The sequence below is a fragment of the Scyliorhinus torazame genome, chromosome 5 (assembly GCF_047496885.1).
Source record: "Scyliorhinus torazame isolate Kashiwa2021f chromosome 5, sScyTor2.1, whole genome shotgun sequence".
Taxonomy (NCBI): Eukaryota; Metazoa; Chordata; class Chondrichthyes; order Carcharhiniformes; family Scyliorhinidae; genus Scyliorhinus; species Scyliorhinus torazame.
Genome location: NC_092711.1, coordinates 95700292 through 95722271, shown reverse-complemented (window position 1 = coordinate 95722271; position 21980 = coordinate 95700292). Strand labels below are relative to the sequence as shown.

Below are 21980 nucleotides of genomic sequence, written 5' to 3'. Positions count from 1 at the left end.
TCGTCCCCTCAGAGTGATATTTCTTTATTTAAAATACATTTCAGCAGCAAGCTTACTGGTGATTTTTTAAAGGAAAGGAGGTTATTTATTATCACACAATTTCCTGGATGTTTGAACATCTCAGTTTCTCGTCTATTTCACACTCACTGACACATACACAGAAATTAGTTACAGATCAAGTTGAAGCTGTAATGATCAAAATGGAATGTAGACTGCAATCTGTATATCGCTGCAGGTCTGTTGTCTTCTTGTTGAGCTGGTCCTTTAGTTGGAGCCAAGGTTTTTTAGAAACAAATAATTCTCATGAGGCTCTGAAGCTTCTTGTTGATGAATCGCCAGGAGGTTGGTTCTCAGGTGGACTTGGAAGCTGAAATAAGTTCAGTACTGTGGCTGCACTGGGAGACATTCAGCTCTGCTGGTTCAGCTGGTTCCTGGTGCTTCAGATGCTTCTCACACACACATTTGCTTTATTCAGGGTTTATTATACTGCATCCCTGACAATTAACTGCAGAGTTAAAACTCTGGGACCCAGAACACTCCGATACAATAGCAGTTTACGATGCTCACTCACGCTTATCTCTATCCCAATTCGAGCTCATTCTCCTGTGTTCAATACGGCACTTGGAGACAAACAGTCCAGAGATTTCATATTCCTCAAACGCTGGTTCATCCTGACACAACGAGACATTTAAACTTCACAGGTGGCTCAAAGTTTCCTTATTCAGATCTGTGTTTAACTAATTATTGGTCACAGAATCGAATATTGCCCACAGTTTAATGCCCATAATAACCTGTTAAGTTGCAGCCATCTTGGCAGAGTTTGTCGATCTTACAATCTATAATATCTAGTATTCTTGTGCTGAGCGTAAGATCTTGAATCTAATCTTGGGCCTGGTTAAAACAGTGAATTGTAGCTGGGTGAGGACCTTGGAGGTGGGTGGGTGGTTACTCTGGCGCCGACTGTGTTGCGTGGTTTTGTCTATTCCCAGTGGCTCTGCAGAGGGAGCATGCGGTATCCACCGGAATGCTTGACACCTCCCACAACCAGTGGAATGCTTGACACCTTCCACAACCACACCTCAGCGGACAGCTGTTTCAGAGACACTGGGAACAATATTCTGGTTCAGTTAGGAAAGTTCCCTACACTTTTGTTGGGATTTCTAGCTGATTTTGGTCTTTTTATTTGACTGGACCACATGCTTGGGGAGAGCAAGAGAGGAAAGAACGTTCTATAGAAACTAGAATGATCTGTTGTGAATTTCTATCCTATTCGTACAGTGATCATTTTTGGAAACCTCTTTTTCAGAGCATTAAAATGGGAGGTTTGGCAGCTGGGCAACTCGAACCAAACATCATATTGAGATCTGACAGTGTCATTCAATTCATTACGACCTAAAAAGCACAAACTTTCAATGTGTTGTCTGTTCTGTCTGTGGGCAAAGATTTCAAATATCAGTGCGATACCCGAGTGAGAAAGTTCCAGTGAACTGACTGTGGAAAGAAATTTAACCAGTTTCACAGCCTGAAAGAACATCACACCATTCACAGCAAGGAAAGACTGTACACGTGTTCTGTGTGTGGACGAGGATTCAACTGATCATTGGGTTGGATTGGATTGGATTTGTTTATTGTCACGTGTACCGAGATACAATGAAAAGTATTTTTCTGCGAGCAGCTCAACAGATCATTGAGTACTTGAAAAGAAAAGGGAATAAAAGAAAATACATAATAGGGCAACACAAGGCACACAATTTAACTGTGTAAGCACCGGCATCGGATGAAGCATACAGAGGTGTAGTGTCAATGAGGTCAGTCCATAAGAGGGTTGTTTAGGAGTCTGGTAACAGCGGGAAGAAGAGGACTTCTGGGGGCGGCTATGAAGAAGTAAGTCACACATTTGCTGGCTCCCACTCGAGTCAGCATTTTGGGCCTTTTCCCCCAATTTTCTACCGGACTTGAATTGTAAAACTGATGACAGAGGCAATTGTGTACTGAATTCCCACATTGGTGCATGGAGAGAAGGACTAGACGTGCTCATCAAGGCAGAAACAGAAAGACAGAGAAGGCTTGGACTGAAGCTGCAGCAGGAGACAGCATGGCGGAGGACCGGACCTCTGGTTTGTCGACCCAGCAGCCTCTGGAGCAGCTGATGCAAGTTATTCAGGAAGGCTTTGCTAAGCAGAAACTGGACACCTTGGACCCAATAAAAGAGTCAATTGAGCGGCTGGAGCTTAGATTGGACGCCCAAGATTGGGCGATCCAGAAGGCAGAGAAGGCACTGGCTGAGCAGGAGGAACATCAAACTGCGGTGGAGTTGGAGGTGGGGATGCTGAGAGACCAGCAGAAGAAGCCCCTGGAGAAGGTGGAGGACCAAGAGAATAGGTCTCGCCGGCAGAAATTGAGAATTGTTGGGCTCCCGGAGGGGTCTGAAGGAGCGGACGCTGGGGCATACATCACGGACATGTTTGAGAAGCTGCTGGGGGATGGGGCATTCCCCCGACCCTTGGAGGTGGACAGGGCTCACAGAGCGCTTGCGAGGAAGCCATGAATGGGAGACCCCCTGAGGGCAATGGTCGTGAGATTCCACAGGTACTTGGATAAGGAGCGCATTCTACAGTGGGCCAAGCAGACACGGAGCTGTAAGTGGGATAACAGTATCCTGCGGATCTATCAGGACCTGAGTGTGGAGGTGGCCAGGAGAAGAGCAGGCTTCAACCAGATCAGGTTTAAGAAAAAGGTGAAGTTCAAACTGTTGTCTCCAGCCCATCTTTGGGTCATGCATGAGGAGCAGCACTTTTATTTTGAGTCACCTGAGGACGTGCTGGACTTCGTGAAAAGGAAAGGACTGGTGGTGGACCGAAAACTTTTGAACTTTGCTGCAATGTTCATGTTTTTTTTTGTTTTTTCTGTTCTTTTTTTTAAAAAAGTTTCTTATTTCTGGAAGCTGTTTGTAATGCATTTTGCATTGATTTGGGACCAGCGGTAGAGCTGAGTGAGTTAAGGTTTTCATTTGCACTGTTGGGGGATGGAGGTCTGCTTGTTTAGATTTTGGTGTTTTCTGTCGGGCAATTGTGTGGGGATTGTATGATGTTGGAGTTAGTTTGTATGAGTGAAGGGAGGGTGGTGAGGGAACAATAGGTGGGAGACTATCCAGCGCCAGGGATGGGGGCCACCAAGCGAGCTGGGTGGGCTTGCTCATGGAAGCGCAGTGGGGGGGGGGGGTTGCATATGTTCGGTTTATTAAAGGGTTTGGGTTACAGAGTGTTGTTACTAGGGGGAGGGAGGGGGTGAATGTTCTGCTGACGAAGGAGGGATTTGGGCTAAGGGACAGAGAGGAGGTTGGGGGTGGAGGCTGTCTGGGGGCGGGCTGGTGGAGGTGCGGAGCATGGGCTGCAGGTGGGCCCAAAAAAGGGGATGGCTGATCGGTGAAAGGGGGGGGGCAATGAGCCCCCCAACTAGATTGATCACCTGGAATGTTCGAGGGTTATATGGGCCGGTCAAGAGGGCATGTGTGTCCGCGCATCTTAGGGGACTGAAGGTGGATGCGGTAATGTTGCGGGAGATGCACCTTAGAGTAACTGATCAGATTAGATTGAGGAAAGGCTGGGTCAGTCAGGTCTTTCACTCGGGACTAGACTCAGAGACTGGAGGGGTCGCGATCCTGATCAATAAGCGGTTGGTGTTTGAGGCGGGTAGAATAGTCTCAGATGTGGGAGGTCGGTACATTATGGTCCGTGGGAAACTGGAGGGGGTGCAGGTGGTATTAGTAAATATGTACGTGCCAAATTGGGATGATGTGAAGTTTATAAAGAGGCCGCTGAGGAAGATACCGGACCTGGACTCGCAAAGTTGGTCATGGGAGGGGACTTCAACAGTTATTGACCCTGGCTTGGACCGGTCAAACTTGAAAACGGGCAGGGTGCCAGCAATGGCAAAGGAACTAAAAGGGTGCATGGAGCAGATTTGGGGGGGGGGGGGGAGGGTGGGTGGATCCATGGAGATTTGGGCAGCCGAGGGTGAAGGAGTTCTCCTTCTACTCACACGTGCACAGAGTGTACTCCCGGATTGACTTCTTTGTTTTTGAGTAGGTGAGTAGGGCCTTATTGACAGGGGTGGTGGACACGGGGTACTCGGTGATCACAATCGCAGACCAGAGGGAGAAGGTGGACAGGGCAGAGACGGGCCGACTGGTAAAGGAGATACTACAGATCAATAGGAGGTAGGCGGAGACCCCAGAGGCAGGGCTTTTAAAGGAATTGCGGAGGCTACATCGGAGTTTGGCTTGTTAACCACAGGGAGGGCGGTGGAGCAGCTGAGAAAGGCGAGGGGGGCGATCTATGGGTATGGAGAGAAGGCCAGTAGAATGCGTGCACAGCAGCTTAGAAAGGGGGAGGCAGCCAGGGAGATAGGGAAAGTAAATGACGGAGATGGGAACCTGGTTGGAGATTCAGCAGGGGTGAATAAGGCATTTAGGGATTTCTACAGTAGGCTGTATAGGTCAGAACCCCCTACGGGGCCGGAGGGGATGAGGCACTTCTCGGAGGGGCTGAATTTCCCAAAGGTGGACGGGGAAGTGGTAGAAGGGCTGGGGGCCCCGATCGGGCTGGAAGAGATAGTGGAGGGCTTGAAGGCCATGCAGCCGGGTAAAGCCCTGGGGCCGGACGGGTACCCAGTGGAGGTTTATAAAAGATTCACTGGGATATTGGGGCCGGTGTTGTTGAGGATGTTCAATGAGACAAAGGAAAGAGGGGTCTGCCCCCGACGTTGTCACAGGCCACGATTTCGCTGATCCTTAAGCGGGACAAGAACCCGGAGCTGTGTGGATCCTATAGGCCGATCTCCCTGTTGAATGTAGATGCCAGATTGCTGGCCAAAATTTTGTCCTCCGGGATTGAGGATTGAGTTCCTGACGTCATTGGGGAGGACCAGACGAGGTTTGTTAAGGGTTGGCAGTTGGTGGCCAATGTAAGAAGGTTGTTAAACGTGATCATGATTCCCCCAGAAGGTAGGGAGTTGGAGGTAGTGATCGCAATGGATGTAGAAAAGGTCTTTGATCGGGTAGAATGGGATTATCTGTGGGAGGTACTGGGACGGTTCGGATTTGGGCGGGGTTTTATTGACTGGGTCAGGTTGCTGTATAAGGCTCCTGTGACAAGTGTATGGATGAATAGGACAACATCGGACTATTTTAGTCTGCACAGAGGGGCGAGACAGAGATGCCCCCTTTCCCCACTGTTGTTTGCGCTGGCAAAAGAGCCACTGGCGATTGCTCTGAAAGCCTCAAAGGGCTGGAAGGGGCTGGTCCGGGAGGGGGGGGGGGCGGTGGGGGTGGAGCACAGAGTCTTGCTCTATGCAGACGACCTGCTTCTGTATGTATCGGACCCAATAGAGGGGATGGAAGAAATTATGAGGATTCTCGGGGAATTTAGCTGGTTTTCGGGGTACAAGTTAAATATGGGGAAAAGTGAGATGTTTGTGGTCCAGACAAGGGGACAGGAGAGGCGATTGGGGGAGCTGCCGTTTAGATTAGTAGGGGGAAGCTTTAGGTACTTAACCATCAAAGTGGCGCGGGAATGAGACCGGCTGCATAAATTAAATTTGGCCCGGCGAGTAGACCAAATGAAGGATGATTTCTGAAGGTGGGGCGCGCTTCCGTCGTCACTGGCTGGGAGGGTGCAGACGGTGAAGATGACAGTCCTCCCAAGATTCCTGTTCGCATTTCAATGTCTCCCAATTTTTATTCCGCGGTCCTTTTTTAAACGGGTCAACAAAGTGATCACTGGCAAGACCCCACGAGTAAGGAAGGTAATGCTTGAGTGGAGTCGGGGAGAGGGCGGGCTGGCGCTGCCAAATTTTAGTAACTATTACTGGGTGGCGAATATAGCCATGATCAGGAAGTGGGTGGTGGGGGAGGGGTGGGCATGGGAGCGTATGGAGGTGGCTTCATGCAAGGGCACCAGTCTGGGGGCATTGGTAACTGTGCCTCTGTCATTCCCATCGGCACGATACTCCACCAGCCCCGTGGTGGTGGTGGCCCTGAGAGTCCGGGGGCAATGGAGGAGACATGTGGGAGCAGAGGGAGCATCGGTCTGGTCCCCAATCTGTAATAATCACCGGTTTGCCCCGGGATGTATGGATTGGGGGTTCCGGATATGGCGGAGAGCAGGGATTGAGAGGATGGGGGATTTGTTTATAGAGGGGAGCTTTCCGAGTATGAGGGCACTGGAGGAGAAGTTTGGGTTGGTGAGGGGATACGAATTCAGGTATCTGCAGGTGGGGGACTTACTACGTAAAGAGGTGTCAACCTTCCTGCTCCTACCGCTAAGGGGAATTCAGGACAGGGTAGTTTCCAGAGGATGGGTAGGTGAAGGGAGCGTCTCTGACATTTACAAGGAACTTATGGGGTCAGAGGAGATGCAGACCGAGGAGCTGATGCGCAAGTGGGAGGAGAAGCTGGGAGGTGAGATGATTCCATGGGATCCAGGGCAAATTAGATCCAAAATTGGCTTAGTGGCAAGAGGCAGAGGGTGATGGTCGAAGGTTGTTTTTGTGATTGGACATCTCTCTTCCAATGGTGTACCGCATGAATTGGTGCTGAGTTCCTGACTGTTTGTAGTGTACATTATTGATCTAGCCGTGAATGTGGGGGATATGACCACTACGTTTGCAGGTGACACAATCATTGGTGGTGTGATAAGTTGTGAGAAAGAAAGCCTTTGATTACAGGAGGAGAAAATGGGTTGGACAGATGGGCAAAACAGTGGATTTTAACCATGAAAAGTGTGAAGTGATGCATTTCTGGAGGACGAACAAGGCAAGGGAATACACGATGAACAACACGAAGCTAGGAACTACAGAGGACCAGAAGGACCTTGGAGTGCATGTCCAAAGATCTCTGAAGGCAGCAGAACAGGTAAATAAGGTGTTTAAGAAGGCATATCGGATAGTTGCTTTCATTAACCGAGGCATAGAATATAAGAACAGAAGGTTATGATGGAGCTTGTTATGGGTCCGGGTTTACAGAGCCCCAAAGTGTTTCATGGAGTTCAACCGACCCACAACTTTAAATAGATTGTGGTGTGGGAAGCACATGGCGCACTCTCCAGGTGTGATACTACTCTCCAGGTGTGATCTATGGGTGGATGCGTTGAGTAGAGTCAACGCGTCCACAACATGCGCCAGGCTCAGCCTGATACAATTCAAGTTCGTTCAGTCGGGCCTGGATGAGCATATTTTTGGGGGTGGGAGACAGGTGTACAAAATGTGCGGGAGGACCAGCGAACCATGTCCACATGTTCTGGACATGTCTGAAGCTGAGGGTATTTTGGCAGGGGTTTGCAGATGTCATGATCAGGGTGTTAAAAACAAGAGTGGCATTGAGTCCAGAGGTGGCGATTTTCGGAATGTCAGAAGACCCAGGAATCCAGGAGGAGAAAGAGGCAGACGTTCTGGCCTTTGCTACCCTGGTTGCCCGGAGACGGATATTATTAGCTTGGAGGGACTCAAAGCCCCCGAAGTCAGAGACCTGGCTATCGGACATGGCTAGCTTTCTCTGTTTGGAGAAAATCAAGTTCGCCTTGAGAGGGTCAATGTTAGGGTTCACCCGGAGGTGGCAACCGTTCGTCGACTTCTTCGTGGAAAATTGATCATCAGCAGAAGGTGGGGGGGGGGGGGGGTGGGGGGGCGGGGGGGGGGGGTAGTTTAGCTTAAAGTAGGGGGTTATTAAAGGTGGGACCTGGAAGGGAGGGTAACAGCTTTTGCACTATGTATATAGTTTCATGTACATTGTTTATTTTGTTGTTACAATACCAAAAAATACTTCAATAAAATGTTATTTAAAAAAACAGCGGGAAGGGGCTGTTTTTGAGTCTCTCCGTGCGTGTTCTCAGCCTACTGTATCTCCTGCCCGATGGAAGGAGTTGGAAGAGTGAGTAAGCCGGGTGGGAGGGGTCTTTGATTATGCTGCCCGCTTTCCCCAGGCCATGAAAGGTGTAGATGGAGTCAATGGATGGGAGGCAGGTTTGTGTGATGGACTGAGCTATGTTCACGACTCTCTGAAGTTTCTTGCGATCTTGGGCCGAGCTGTTGCCATACCAGGCTGTGATGCAGCCCGATAGGATGCTTTCTATGGTGCATCTGCAAAGGTTGTCAAGAGTTAATGTGGACATGCTGAATTTCCTTAGTTTCCTGAGGAAGTTTAGGCGCTGTTGTGCTTTCTTGGTGGTAGCGTCAACATGGGTGGACCAGGACAGATTTTTTGAGATGTGCACCCATAGGAATTTGAAACTGCTAACCATCTTAACCTCGGCCCCGTTGATGCTGACAGGGGTGTGTGTACAGTACTTTGCTTCCTGCAGCCAATGACCAGCTCTTTAGTTTTGCTGGCATTGAGGGATAGACTGTCGGTTTTGGAGCTTTGATATGAGCTTAGCTGGGATTATGGTGTTGAAGGCGGATATGTAGTCAATAAATAGGAGTCTGATGTCGGAGTCCTTGCTGTCGAGATGCTCTAGGGATGAGTGTAGGGCCAGAGAAATGGCATCTGCTGTGGACCGGTTGTGGCGGTATGCGAATTGCAGTGGATCAAGGCGTTCTGGGAGTATGGAGGTGATGCGCTTCATGATCAACCTGTCGAAATACTTCATTATCACTGAAGTCAGGGCCACAGGACGGTAGTCATTGAGGCACGCTGCCTGGTTCTTCTTTGGCACCGGTATGATGGTGGTCTTCTTGAAGCCAATCTGGACAGACACAAGGACACTGGCACCATGGAGAAACCGTGGAAATGTGGGGATTGTGGGAAGAGATTCAGATCCCTGTCTGTGCTGGAAATTCATCAATGGAGTCACACCGGGGGAGGCCATTCATCTGCTCAGAATGTGGTCAAGGATTCACTCAGCTATCCAACTTACATAAACAACAGAGAACTCACACCGGCGAGAAACTGTTCATCTGCTCTATTTGTGGGAAGGGATTGTCAACTAACTGACCTCACTTCAAACCGACTTCTTCACTCTGACCGTTTAAATGCTCCAGCTGGGAAAAGAGCTTTAAAAGTAACAAGCTTTTGCTGACTCACCAGCGAATTCACAGTGGGGAGAGGCCATTCACCTGCTCCGTGTGCGGGAAGTGATTCACTCATTCAGCCTACTGAAACACCACCAAATTCACACTGGGGAGGGACCATTCAGCTTCTCGTGTCTGGGAAGGGATTCACTCAATCATTCAGCCTGCTGAAACACCAGATTACACCGGGAAGAGACCATTCACTGCTCTGTGTGTGGGGAGAGATTCACTCAGTCATCCACCCTGCTGAATCACCAGTGGGTTCACACTGGGGAGAGACCATTCATTTGCTTCATGTGTGAGAAGCGATTCACTCAGTTATCCCAGTTTCAGAGGTGGTGTATAGGGGAGATGTTGGCGTAGTGGTCTTGTCGCTGGACTAATGATCCAGATACCCAGGATAATGACCTGTGGACCTGGGAAGATGATTGGGCCTAGGACACTACCCTGAGGGACTCCTGCAGTGATGTCCTGGAGCTGAGATGATTGACCTCCAAACACCACAACCATTTTCCTTTGTGCCAGATATGACTCCAGTAAGTGGAGAGTTTTTCCCCTGATTCCCATTGACTCCAGTTTACCTAGGGCTCCTTGATGCCATACTCTATCAAATACTGCCTTGATGTCAAGAGCAGTCATTCTCACCTCTCGCATTCAACTCTTGTGTCCATGTTTGAACCAAGGTTGTAATGAGGTTAGGAGCAGATTGACCCTGGCGGAACCCAAACTGAGCATCCGAGAGAAGGGTATTGCTGAGTAAGTGCCACTTGATCGCACTACTGATGACTCCTTCCATCATTTTGCTGATCATGGAGAGTAGATTGACAGTGTGATAATTGGCTGGGTTGCATTTGTCATGTTGTGTACAGGACACACCTGGGCAATTTTCGACAGTGTAGACGCCAGTGTTCTAGTTGTGCTGGGACAGCTTGGCTAGGGGTGCGGCAAGTTCAGGAGCACAAGACATCAGTACTATTGTCCCTATATTGTCAGAGCCCATAGCCTTTGCAGTATTCAGTGCCTTCAGCCGTTTCTTCATATCACGTGGAGTGAATTTATCGGCTGAAAACTGACATCTGTGATGCTGGGGACCTCCGAAGGAGACTGAGATGGATCATCCAGTCGGTACTTCTGGCTGATGGTGTTGTAAATGCTTCAGCCTTGCCTCTAGCACATATGTGCTTCGCTCCTCCATCATTGAGGATGGGGATATTTGTGGAGCCTCCTCCTCCAGTGAATTGTTTAATTGTCCACAACCATACGTGACTGGATGTGGCAGAACTGCAGAGTTTGGACCTGATGTGTTCGTTATGGAACAGTTTAGCTCTGTCTATTACTTGTAGCTTATGCTGTTTGGCACACAAGAAGTCCTGTGTTGTAGCTTCACCAGATTGACACCTCATTTTTTGGTATGTCTAATGTTGTTCCTGGCATGCTCTCCTGCACTCTTCATAGAACCAGTGTTGATCCCCTGGCTTGGTGGTAATGGTAGAGTGGTGGCCATGAGGGTGGCAGGTTGTGGTTGAATACAATTCTGCTGCTGCTGATGGCCCACATAGCCTCATAGATGCCCAGTTTTGAGTTTCAATATCTGTTTGAAATCTATACCATTTAGCACAGTGGTAACGCCACACAACACGATGGAGAGTATATCCTCAATGTGAAGACGGGACTTTGTCACCACAAGCACTGTGCGGTGGTCACTTCTACTGATACTGTCATGGACAGATGCATCTTCAGCAGGCAGATTGGTGAGAATGAGGTCAAATATGTTCTTCCCTCTGGTTGGTCCCCTCACCGCCTGCTGCAGTCCCAGTCTAGCGGCTATGTCCTTTAGGGCCCGGCCAGCTCGGTCTGTGGTGGTACTACCAAGACACTCTTAGTGATGGACATTGAAGTACCCTTCCCAGAGCATAATCTGCTCCCTTGCCACCCTCAGTGCTTCCTCCAAGTGGTGTTCAACATGGAGGCGTACATCGTTCATCAGCGGATGGTGGCCGGTACATTGTAATCAGCGGATGGTGGCCGGTATGTTGCCCATATTTAACCTGCAGCCGTGGGACTTCATGTTGTCTTCCTGTTCTCAACAGAGTCCATGTTGAGGACTCCCAGGGCATCTCCTTCCTGAATGTATACCACTGTGCCGCGGCCTCTGCTGGATCTGTCCTACCGGTGAGACAGGACATACCCAGGAATGGTAACAGTGCTGTCTGGGACATTGTCTAAGGTATGATTCTGTGAGTATGACTATGTCAGGTTGTTGCTTAACTAATCTGTGAGACAGCTCTGCCAAGGTAAATATAGTGTTAAACTCAAAGTCAAAATGTATCTTGGCAAATATATTCCCAGAGGTTTGGGAAAGTTTTCAGAAAAAAAACAATAGATGAGCAAAAACAGGGAGGACATATACCATGAGGATAAACTAGGAAGTAACATAGAAATGGACAGCAAGAGTTTCCTTAATTTCTTAAAAATGAAGAGAGGCACTGAAGTGGACGTCGGTTCCTGAGAGAATGAGACTGCGGAAATAATGATGGGAGTCAGGAAATGGCAGAGGAGTTAAATAAATACTGTGAGTCAGTCTTCACGGTAGGAGACAGTAATAGCATTCCACAAATACTAAATAATCAAAGGCAAAAGGGGAAGGCAATAAACACAATAACTACACCAGAGAAAAAGTATTCGGAAACTAATGGAGCAAAAGTCTGCTATGTTCCCGGCCTGATGGGTTGCATCCCAGGATAGTAAAGGAAGTAGCTGCAGAGATAGTGGATGCCCTGGTCAAATTCTTGAAAAGTCCCGAAGGATTGGAAAACTGCTCATGCAACATCTTTATTTAATAAAGGAGGGAGACAAAAACCAATAACGATAGGCCAATAAACTTAACATCTGTCATCGGGAAAATGTTCAGAGTCCATTATAAAGGATGTAATAGCAGAACATTTTGAAAAGCATAATATCATCAAACAGAGTCAGCATGGCTTCATGAAGGGGAAATCATGTTTGAAACATTTGTTAGAAATTTTTGAGGTGGTAACAAGCAGGATAGATGACGGGGAGCCAGTAGATCTAATATACTTGGATTTCCAAAAAGTGTTTGATAAGGTACCACACAACCGGCTACATAATAAGATAAGAGCTCATAGTGTTGGGGAACTGACCATGATAATGCACGTCCTCTCCGTGTCTCCGTGGGTTTCCTCCAGGTGCTCCGGTTTCCTCCCACAAGTCCCGAAGACGTGGTTGTTAGGTGAATTGGACACTCTGAATTCTCCCTCAGTGTACCCGAACAGGCGTCGGTGTGTGGCGACTAGGGGTTTTTCACAGTAACTTCATTGCAATGTTAATGGAAGCCTACTTGTGACAATAATTATTATTATTATAAAAGACAGAAAATTGGGATAAGGGGGCATTTTCAGAATGGCAACATAACTAGCGGAGTGCCGCTGGGATCCATACTGGGGCCACAGTTATTTACCATATATATTAATGACTTGGACAAGGGAAGCGAATGCACTTTTGCAAACTTTGTGGTTGACACAAAAATAGGTGGGAAGTCTACACACGGCTATAAACAGGTTAGTTGAGTGGGCAAAAATTTGAGAAATGGAATATAATGTAGGGAAACGAAAATGTATGCACTTTGATGGGAAGAATAAAGGAGCTGAATATTATTTAAAATGAGAAAGACGACAGAAAACTGCAGCACAGAGGGACCTGGGGGTCCTCGGGCATTAATCACAAAAGCTAGCGTGCAGGTTCAGCAGGTCATTGGGAAGGTAAATGGAAGGTTGGCCTTTATTTCAAAGGGAATGCAGCATAAAAATAGAGAAGTCCAGCTGAAATTATACAAGGCAATAGTTAGACCACACTTGGAATACTGTGAACAACATTAGTCCCCTTTCCTGAGGAAAGATATGTGGGCATTGGAGACAGTCCAGAGAAGGTTCACTAGGTTAGAACATAGAACAGAGAAAAATACAGCACAGAACAGGCCCTTCGGCCCACGATATTGTGCCGAACCTTTGTCCTAGATTAATCATAGAATTTACAGTGCAGACGGAGGCCATTCGGCCCATCATGTCTGCACCGGCTCTTGGAAAGAGCACCCTACCCAAGGTCAACACCTCCACCCTATCCCCATAACCCAGTGACCCCACCCAACACTAAGGGCAATTTTGGACACTAAGGGCAATTTATCATGACCAATCCACCTAACCTGCACATCTTTGGACTGTGGGAGGAAACCGGAGCACCCGGAGGAAACCCACGCACACACGGGGAGGAGGTGCAGACTCCACACAGACAGTGACCCAAGCCGTAATCGAACCTGGGATCCTGGAGCTGTGAAGCAATTGTGCTATCCACAATGCTACCGTGCTACCCTTAAGCACAAATTAATCTACACTATATCATTCTACCGTGATCCATGTACCTATCCAATAGCCGCTTGAAGGTTCCTAATGTTTCTGACTCAACTACTTCCACAGGCAGTGCATTCCATGCCCCCACTACTCTATGGGTAAAGAACCTACCTCTGACATCCCCCCTATATATTCCACCATTCACCTTAAATTTATGTCCCCTTGTAATGGTTTGTTCAACCCGGGGGAAAAGTCTCTGACTGTCTACTCTATCTATTCCCCATATCATCTTATAAACCTCTATCAAGTCGCCCCTCATCCTTCTCCATTCTAATGAGTAAAGGCCTAGCACCCTCAACCTTTCCTCGTAAGACATACTTTCCATTCCAGGCAACATCCTGGTAAATCTCCTTTGCACCTTTTCCAAAGCTTCCACATCCTTCCTAAAATGAGGTGACCAGAACTGTACACAGTACTCCAAATGTGGCCTTACCAAGGTTTTGTACAGCTGCATCATCACCGCACGGCTCTTAAATTCAATCCCTCTGTTAATGAACGCTAGCACACCATAGACCTTCCTCACAGCTCTATCCACTTGAGTGGCAACTTTCAAAGATGTATGAACATAGACCCCAAGATCTCTGCTCCCCTACATTGCCAAGAACCCTACCGTTAACCCTTTATTCCGCATTCATATTTGTCCTTCCAAAATGGACAACCTCACACTTTTCAGGGTTAAACTACATCTGCCATTTCTCAGCCCAGCTCTGCATCCTATCTATGTCTCTTTGCAGCCGACAACAGCCCTCCTCACGATCCACAACTCCACCAATCTTCATATCGTCTGCAAATTTACTGACCAACCCTTCAACTCCCTCATCCAAGTAATTAATGAAAATCACAAACAGCAGAGGATCCAGAACTGATCCCTGCGGTACGCCACTGGCAACTGGGATCCAGGCTGAATATTTGCCATCCCCCACCACTCTCTGACTTCTAGCGGTTAGCCAGTTCGTTATGCAATTGGCCAAATTTCCCGCTATCCCATGCCTCCTTCCTTTCTGCATAAGCCTATCATGGGGAACCTTATCAAATGCCTTACTAAAATCCATGTACGCTACATCCACTGCTTTACCTTCATCCACACGCTTGGTCACCTCCTCAAAGAATTCAATAAGACTTGTAAGGCAAGACCTACCCCTCACAAATCCGTGCTGACTATTCCTAATCAAGCAGTGTCTTTCCAGATGCTCAGAAATCCTATCCCTCAATACCCTTTCCATTACTTTGCCTACCACCAAAGTAAGACTAACTGGCCTGTAATTCCCAGGGTTGTCCCTATTCCCTTTTTTGAACAGGGGCACGGCATTCGCCACTCTCCAATCCCCTGGTACCACCCCTGTTGACAGTGAGGACGAAAAGATCATTGCCAATGGCTCTGCAATTTCATCTCTTGCTTTCCATAGAATCCTTGGATATATCCCGTCCGGCCCGGGGGACTTGTTTATCCTCATGTTTTTCAAAATGCCCAACACATCTTCCTTCCTAACAAGTATTTCCTCGAGCTTACCAGTCTGTTTCACACTGTCCTCTCCAACAATATGGCCCCTCTCATTTGTAAATACTGCAAAAAGGTACACGTTCAAGACCTCTCCTATCTCTTCAGACTCAATACACAATCTCCCGCTACTATCCTTGATCGGACCTACCCTCGCTCTAGTCATTCTCATATTTCTCACAAATGTGTAAAAGATCTTGGGGTTTTTCTTGATCCTACCCGCCAAAGATTGTTCATGCCCTCTCTTAGCTCTCCTCATCCCTTTCTTCAGTTCCCTCCTGACTATCTTGTATCCTCAGCCTTACATAAGTCTCCTTCTTCCTCTTAACAAGACATTCAACCTCTCTTGTCAACTATGGTTTCCTCACTCGACCATCTCTTCCCTGCCTGACAGGGACATACATATCAAGGACACGTAGTACCTGTTCCTTGAACAAGTTCCACATTTCACTTGTGTCCTTCCCTGACAACCTATGTTCCCAACTTATGCACTTCAGTTCTTGCCTGACAACATCGGATTTACCCTTCCCCCAATTGTACACCTTGCCCTGTTGCACGCACCTATCCCTCTCCATTACTACAGTGAAAGTCACAGAATTGTGGTCACTATCTCCAAAATGCTCCCCCACTAACAAATCTAGCACTTGCCCTGGTTCATTACCAAGTATCAAATCCAATATGGCCTCCCCTCTGGTCGGACAATCTCCGTACTGTGTTAGAAAAGCTTCCTGGACACACTGCACAAACACCACCCCATCCAAACTATTTAATCTAAAGAGTTTCCACTCAATGTTTGGGAAGTTGAAGTCACCCATGACTACTACCCTGTGACTTCTGCACCTTTCCAAAATCTGTTTCCAAATCTGTTCCTCCACATCTCTGCTACTATTGGGGGGCCTATAGAAAACTCCCAACAAGGTGACTGCTCCTTTCCTATTTCTGACTTCAACCCATACTGCCTCAGTAGGTAGATACTCCTCGAACTGCCTTTCTGCAGCTGTTATACTATCTCTAATTAACAATGCCAGTCCCCCCCCCACCTCTTTTACCACCCTCCCGAATCTTATTGAAACATCTATAACCAGGGACCTCCAGCAACCATTTCTGCCCCTCTTCTACCAAGTTTCCTTGATGGCCACCACATCGTAGTCCCAAGTACCGATCCATGCCTGAAGTTCACCTTATTCCTGATGCTTCTTGCGTTGAAGTATACACACTTCAACCCATCTCCGTGCCTGCAAGTACTCTCCTTTGTCAGTGTTCCCTTCCCCACTGCCTCACTACACGTTTTTGCGTCCTGAATATCGGCTAACTTAGTTGCTGGACTACAAATCCGGTTCCCATTCCCCTGCCAAATTAGGTTAAACCCTCCCGAAGAGTCCTAGAAAAACTCCCTCCCAGGATATTGGTGCCCCTCTGGTTCAGATGCAACCCGTCCTGCTTGTACAGGTCCCACCTTCCCCAGAATGCACTCCAATTATCCAAATACCTGAAGCTCTCCCTCAAACACCATTCCTGCAGCCATGTGTTCAACTGCGCTCCCTCCCTATTCCTAGCCTCGCTATCACGTGGCACCGGCAACAAACCAGAGATGACAACTCTGTCTGTCCTGGCTTTTAACTTCCAGCCTAACTCCCTGAACTTGTTTATTACCTCCACATCCCTTTTCCTACCTACGTCCTTGGTACCAATGTGCACCACGACTTCTGGCTGCTCCCCCTCCCCTTTAAGGATCCTGAAGACACGATCCGAGACATCCCTGGCCCTGGCAACCAGGAGGCAATATACCTTCCGGCATTCTCGCTCGCGACCACAGAATCTCCTATGTATTTCCCTAACCATTGAATCTCCTATTACTATTGCTTTTCCATTCTCCCCCCTTCCCTTCTGAGCCCCAGAGTCAGACTCAGTGCCAGAGACCTGGCCGCTAGGGCCTTCCCCCGGTAGGTCACCCCCCCCCCCCAACAGCATCCAAAACGGTATACTTGTTTTGAAGGGGAACAGCCACGAGGGATCCCTGCACTGTCTGCCTGTTTGTTTCCTTTCCCCTGACTGTAAGCCAGCTACTCTTGTCCTGTACCTTGGTTGTGGTTACCTCCCTGGAATTCTTCTCTATAACCCCCTCTGCCTCCCGGATGATCCGAAGTTCATCCAGCTCCAGCTCCAGTTCCCTAACACGGTCTCCAAGGAGCTGGAGTTGGGTGCACTTCCCGCAGGTATAGTCAGCGGGGACACTGGTGGTATCCCTCACCACCCACATCCTACAGGAGGAGCATGCAACTGGCCTAGCCTCCATCCCCTCTTACCGTACAGAATATAGCTGCCCTGTGGACCAACTGGACCTCCGCTCTCCGACTCTGCTCCCAGTCAGTTGCACTCTCTGTAAACTCCTGGCTCCCTTCTCGCTCTTTGAGGAAATGTAAGAAACAAAATAAAAGGAGCACCTTACTCCCTCCTCACCCAACTCCCTCAGTCACCAAACTCTCACTATAGCACTCAAATGCACCAAATTCAGCACAGTCGGTGGGTCACTTTTATACTGTGAATCTAGCCTCTGAAAACTGGCCTAATCCAATTAACTAAAGGTTAGTCCCGGATATGGAGAGATTTTCTGATTAGAAGAGGTTGAGTTGTTTGGGCCTGTACTCATTGGAGTTGAGACGAATGAGAGTTGACCTTTTTGAGACATAAGCATTCTCAGGGGGGTTGACAGGGTAGACGCTGAGAGGACGTTTCCTCTTGTGGGAGAGTCCAGGACCAGAGGGCATAATCTCAAAGTAAGGGGTCTCAAATTTAAGACAGACATGAAGCGACATTTCTTCTCTCAGAGCGCAGTGAATCTGTGGAATTCTTTAGCTGTGCAATCATCCTGTCGCTGGAGTTTAACCATAAAAAGGCAAAGGTGAAGGTGTGTTTACCCGGATGGGCCGCTTGGTGGCGCAGTGGCTCTTCACTGAGGGGCCTTGAGTTCAGACACATCCCAGACAGGACTGGTGAGAAATATCTGTCTGGGAAAGGGGAGAAAACTGCGTAATCGGGGAAATGGAGCGGTGCCGATTGGCCTGAGAGAAAGGATTCAGACAAGTCTTATTTTCTTCATTTTTCATTCAATATTTATTAAAATTTCAGAGAAAATATTACACAAACGTTTATTTTGAAGTTGACGAAAGGAAACATAACGATTGAGGGTCACAGTGAGAGCAGAACACATGCCCTCTGAGCTGCCAAATGTATGTACAACTGTAACAGACACCAGAAAGAGAGAACAGGAGCTCAATGTAAAGGGAAGGCCAAAGTTATGAGTAAGGAACGAGATAAGTTACTTTATTTAGACATGATATTGAGGGAAATTATTAGCTACAATTACATTACAGCCAAAATTATCTCGTACATTTCAAACTGGGAAACAGAAATACTGTCCAAGATTGTCTCAGTTACAGATGCAGAATAATAAACTGAGAGAATTTTACTGTTAGAGTCACCAAGAGGAAATATTGTATTTGTGTCACACACAGATCATAATAAACAGCTGAGGAAAATCTACAGCGTCCGAACGTCAACCGATCACTTGATCTGTAAAAGAGAGAGAAAATGATGAAGCAGATGTTTATAATCTGGGACATTGATGTTAGAGTTTTTAATCAATCAAACATTTAGCGATTTTTGAAACGGCTTCTGTCAGTTTGAAGTGTGAGTGGATTGAATCTTCTCACCTTCACCAGAGTGACTGCAGCGCTGTAGGAAATGCTCAGGAAGAACAGGGTGATGAATGTGGAAGCGGTTGTCCAGATGTTGCCGTTATCATCCTCATCGTCTTCAGTCCAGGTGTGGTCTGTGGTATCTATGAGGATAGAGCCGAATAAGTATAATCAGATTGTTTATTAATCCACGATTTATTTTTAATATTCTCGTATCATTTTCTCCCGCTGCTAATTCATTCTTTAATATATTTGTCATTGCATATCTACTGTTGCGTTCATGACACTCAGAAATTGATGTCTTTAACTTTTTTTTTCTAATTAAGGGGCAATTTAGCATGGCCAATCCACCTACCCTGCACATCTTTGGGTTGTCGGGGTGAGACCCACGGGACATGGGGAGAATGTGAAAACTCCACTGGGACAGGGACCCAGGAGCGGGATCAACCCCAGGTCCATGGTGGCGTGAGGCAGCAGCGCTAACCACTATGCCACCGTGCCGCCATTGCCTGCCGTTTCTGTTTGTTCCTTAGCTTTTGTGTCTGTGTCGATGCGAAATTCCGTGTTTTGATTTACTCCTCTGTTGTGTGTCCAGATGTATGTGTAGGTTCACTGTGTGTTCATCGTGTCAATGAGTATTGGTCTGTGTATTTGTGTGTCAGAGCCTGTGTGTGAACTTTGTTTGTCTTCTGTCAATGTGTATATATGAGTGATATATTGTATGTGTATGTGTTGAAATCTATGTTTATATATTATTGCCTGTGTTAATATGTGTTTATACTTTCCTGTCTAGTAATATATGTGTTAATGTGTCTTTTTGCGTTCAACATGCATGCCAGTGTCTTAATGTTTGTGTCTGGATAAATGCGTGTGTGTGTGTGTGTGTCAATGCGCGTATTTCATCACAGAATCATCATCATATAATCCCTACAGTAGAGAACGAGGCCATTCGGCCTATTGAGTCTGCACCGACCCTCCGAAAGAACACCCTACCGAGGTGCACGGTGCACGCCCTCCCCTATCCCCAGAACCTCGTAACACCACCTAACGTTTTGGGCGCGAAGGGGTGATATAGCGTGGCTAATCCCCCTAACCTGCACATCTTTGGACTGTGGGAGGAAACTGGAGCACGCGGAGGAAACACGGACACGGGAGAATGTGGAAACTCAACACGGACAATCACCCGAGGCTGGAATTGAACCCGGGTTTCTGGCGCTGTGAGGCAGCAGTGCTATTTGTGCGTTGATGTTTGTTTATATCTATTGCTGTGTATTGACGCCTCCATGTGTATTCATGTGTGTTTGTATGAGCGTGTGTACGAATCTGTTAATATGTAACTACATGTACCCATTAGTGTGTTAATGTGGATTATTGTCTCTGTTTTAATGGAAATATTTCTGTCATTGTGAAATTGTGCGATTACGGGCGGCGCGGTAGCACAGTGGTTAGCACTGTTGCTTCACAGCGCCAGAGTCCCAGGTTCGATTCCTGGCTTGGGTTACTGTCTGTGCGGAGTCTGCACGTTCTCCCTGTGTCCTTGTGGGTTTCGTCCGGTGCTCCGGTTTCTTCCCACAAGTCCCGAAAGATGTGCTTGTGAGGTAATTTGGACATTCAAAATTTTCCCTCTGTGTACCCGAACAGGCGCCAAGAGTGTGGCGACTAGGGTTTTTTCACAGTAACTTCTTGCAGTGTTAATGTAAGCCTTCTTGTGACAATAAACTTTATTTTTACTATTATGTATATGTTATTGCTTACAGTTGTGTTTCATATTCTTGGGTCAGTCTGCGTGTATGGTTTTATATGTTTGTGTTTGCATATTTGTGTATCTGTGTGGACATGTGGATGTATGTGCATGTTTGTGCATGCCGGCTTGTGTGTGTGGATTTGTGTGTGTGTGTACACGAGTGTCTTTGTGTACATAAACGTGTGCTTGTTTGTGTTTATGTGCATGTTTGTAAATTGTTGTTTGTTTGTGTGTATATGTATGCATGTGTTTCTATGTGTACATCTATGTGTGTGTTTGTGTCTATGTGTGCTCATGTATATGGTTGTGGGTGTGTGTACGTGTGCATGTATGTTTAGTGTTTGTGTCTTTATCTGTCTGTGTATTTGTATCAGCTGCCTGTAGCTTTGCCAGTTGTGGGTATTATTGGTACCGATGTGGAATATGTTGAACTTTCTGCTTATAAATGTGTTTTCTGTGAGGTGCAAGCTGACATCATTGACAGAATGCAAAAATACAAGGAAGTGCCTCAGGAGAGAACAGTGAAAACCCAGGGAGAATTCAATCACCATCTGGATTTGGATTTTGGAAAATCAGTTGTCGCATATGGATAAGAGGAACAAGGGTGCTAAAGAAAAATATGTTGCGTGAATAGATAGTTTAAGAACATATTTAGCATGATGGGCTTTTAAAATCTTCAGCCAGTAAGCTACAAGCCATCTTGTAATGTCAGTAACTGAATCCTTAGTGTAGAGACACATCCACTCCCAAATTCCCTGCTTGGGGAGTAGGTGGATAGTGATTTAATAGTCTCTCCCTCTCTGGCCAGCTGAACAAATTCTCTTTGGGTTCCCCCTGCTGAGGAGGTGGAGATACAGAGAGTTCACTCATCACATTCCTTCTCTTTTGGTCGGGAAAGTGGAGGTAAGATGGGTTTATAATGCCCATCCCCCTCTCTCTGTTGGGGAAGTGGGCGGACAGTGCATTTATTTAGGCCCTCCCCCTCTCTTTGTTGGAAGCGGCTGTACAGTGAATTAACTAATGTCCCAGCTCTTTGGTGGGAAAGTGGGGGTACAGGGTTAATTAATGCTCCTCCCCCACTATTTGTTGGGGCGTGGTGATGCACTGGATTAACTACTGCCCCCATGCTTTGGTGTGGAAGTGAGGGGTATAGTGGGTTCACTAAGTCCCTTCCTCTTTGTTAGGGAGTTGGGGTGCAGGGCATTAGCGAACGTCCATTCCCCACTCTCTGTTGGAGAAGTGGGGGTGCAGTCGATTAACTATAACCCCTCCCCCTCTCTGTTTGGGAAGTGTGGTTGCAGTGGATTAATTTATGCCCCTTCCTCTCTCTTTTGAGGAAGTGGCAGTAGAGTGCATTAACTAATGCCCCTCCTCCTGTCTCTGTTGGGGAGGTGGGGGGACAGTGGATTAACTAACGCCCCTCCTCCTGATTTTGTAGGAGAGGTGGAGATATAATGGATTAACAATTTCTCTTTCCCCTCTCCGTGATGGGCGATTGTTGGTCCTTGTTTCTGTTTGATTCTCAATTCAGTTCCCAGTGGGTGTGATGC

The 21980-nt window shown here is 47.3% G+C and overlaps 1 protein-coding gene across 1 annotated transcript in view; it reads left to right on the top strand.

The window, feature by feature from the left end:
• Window positions 1-21980, top strand: part of LOC140419035 (uncharacterized) — a 529091-nt gene that overhangs the window by 264816 nt on the left and 242295 nt on the right. The window lies entirely within an intron of this gene.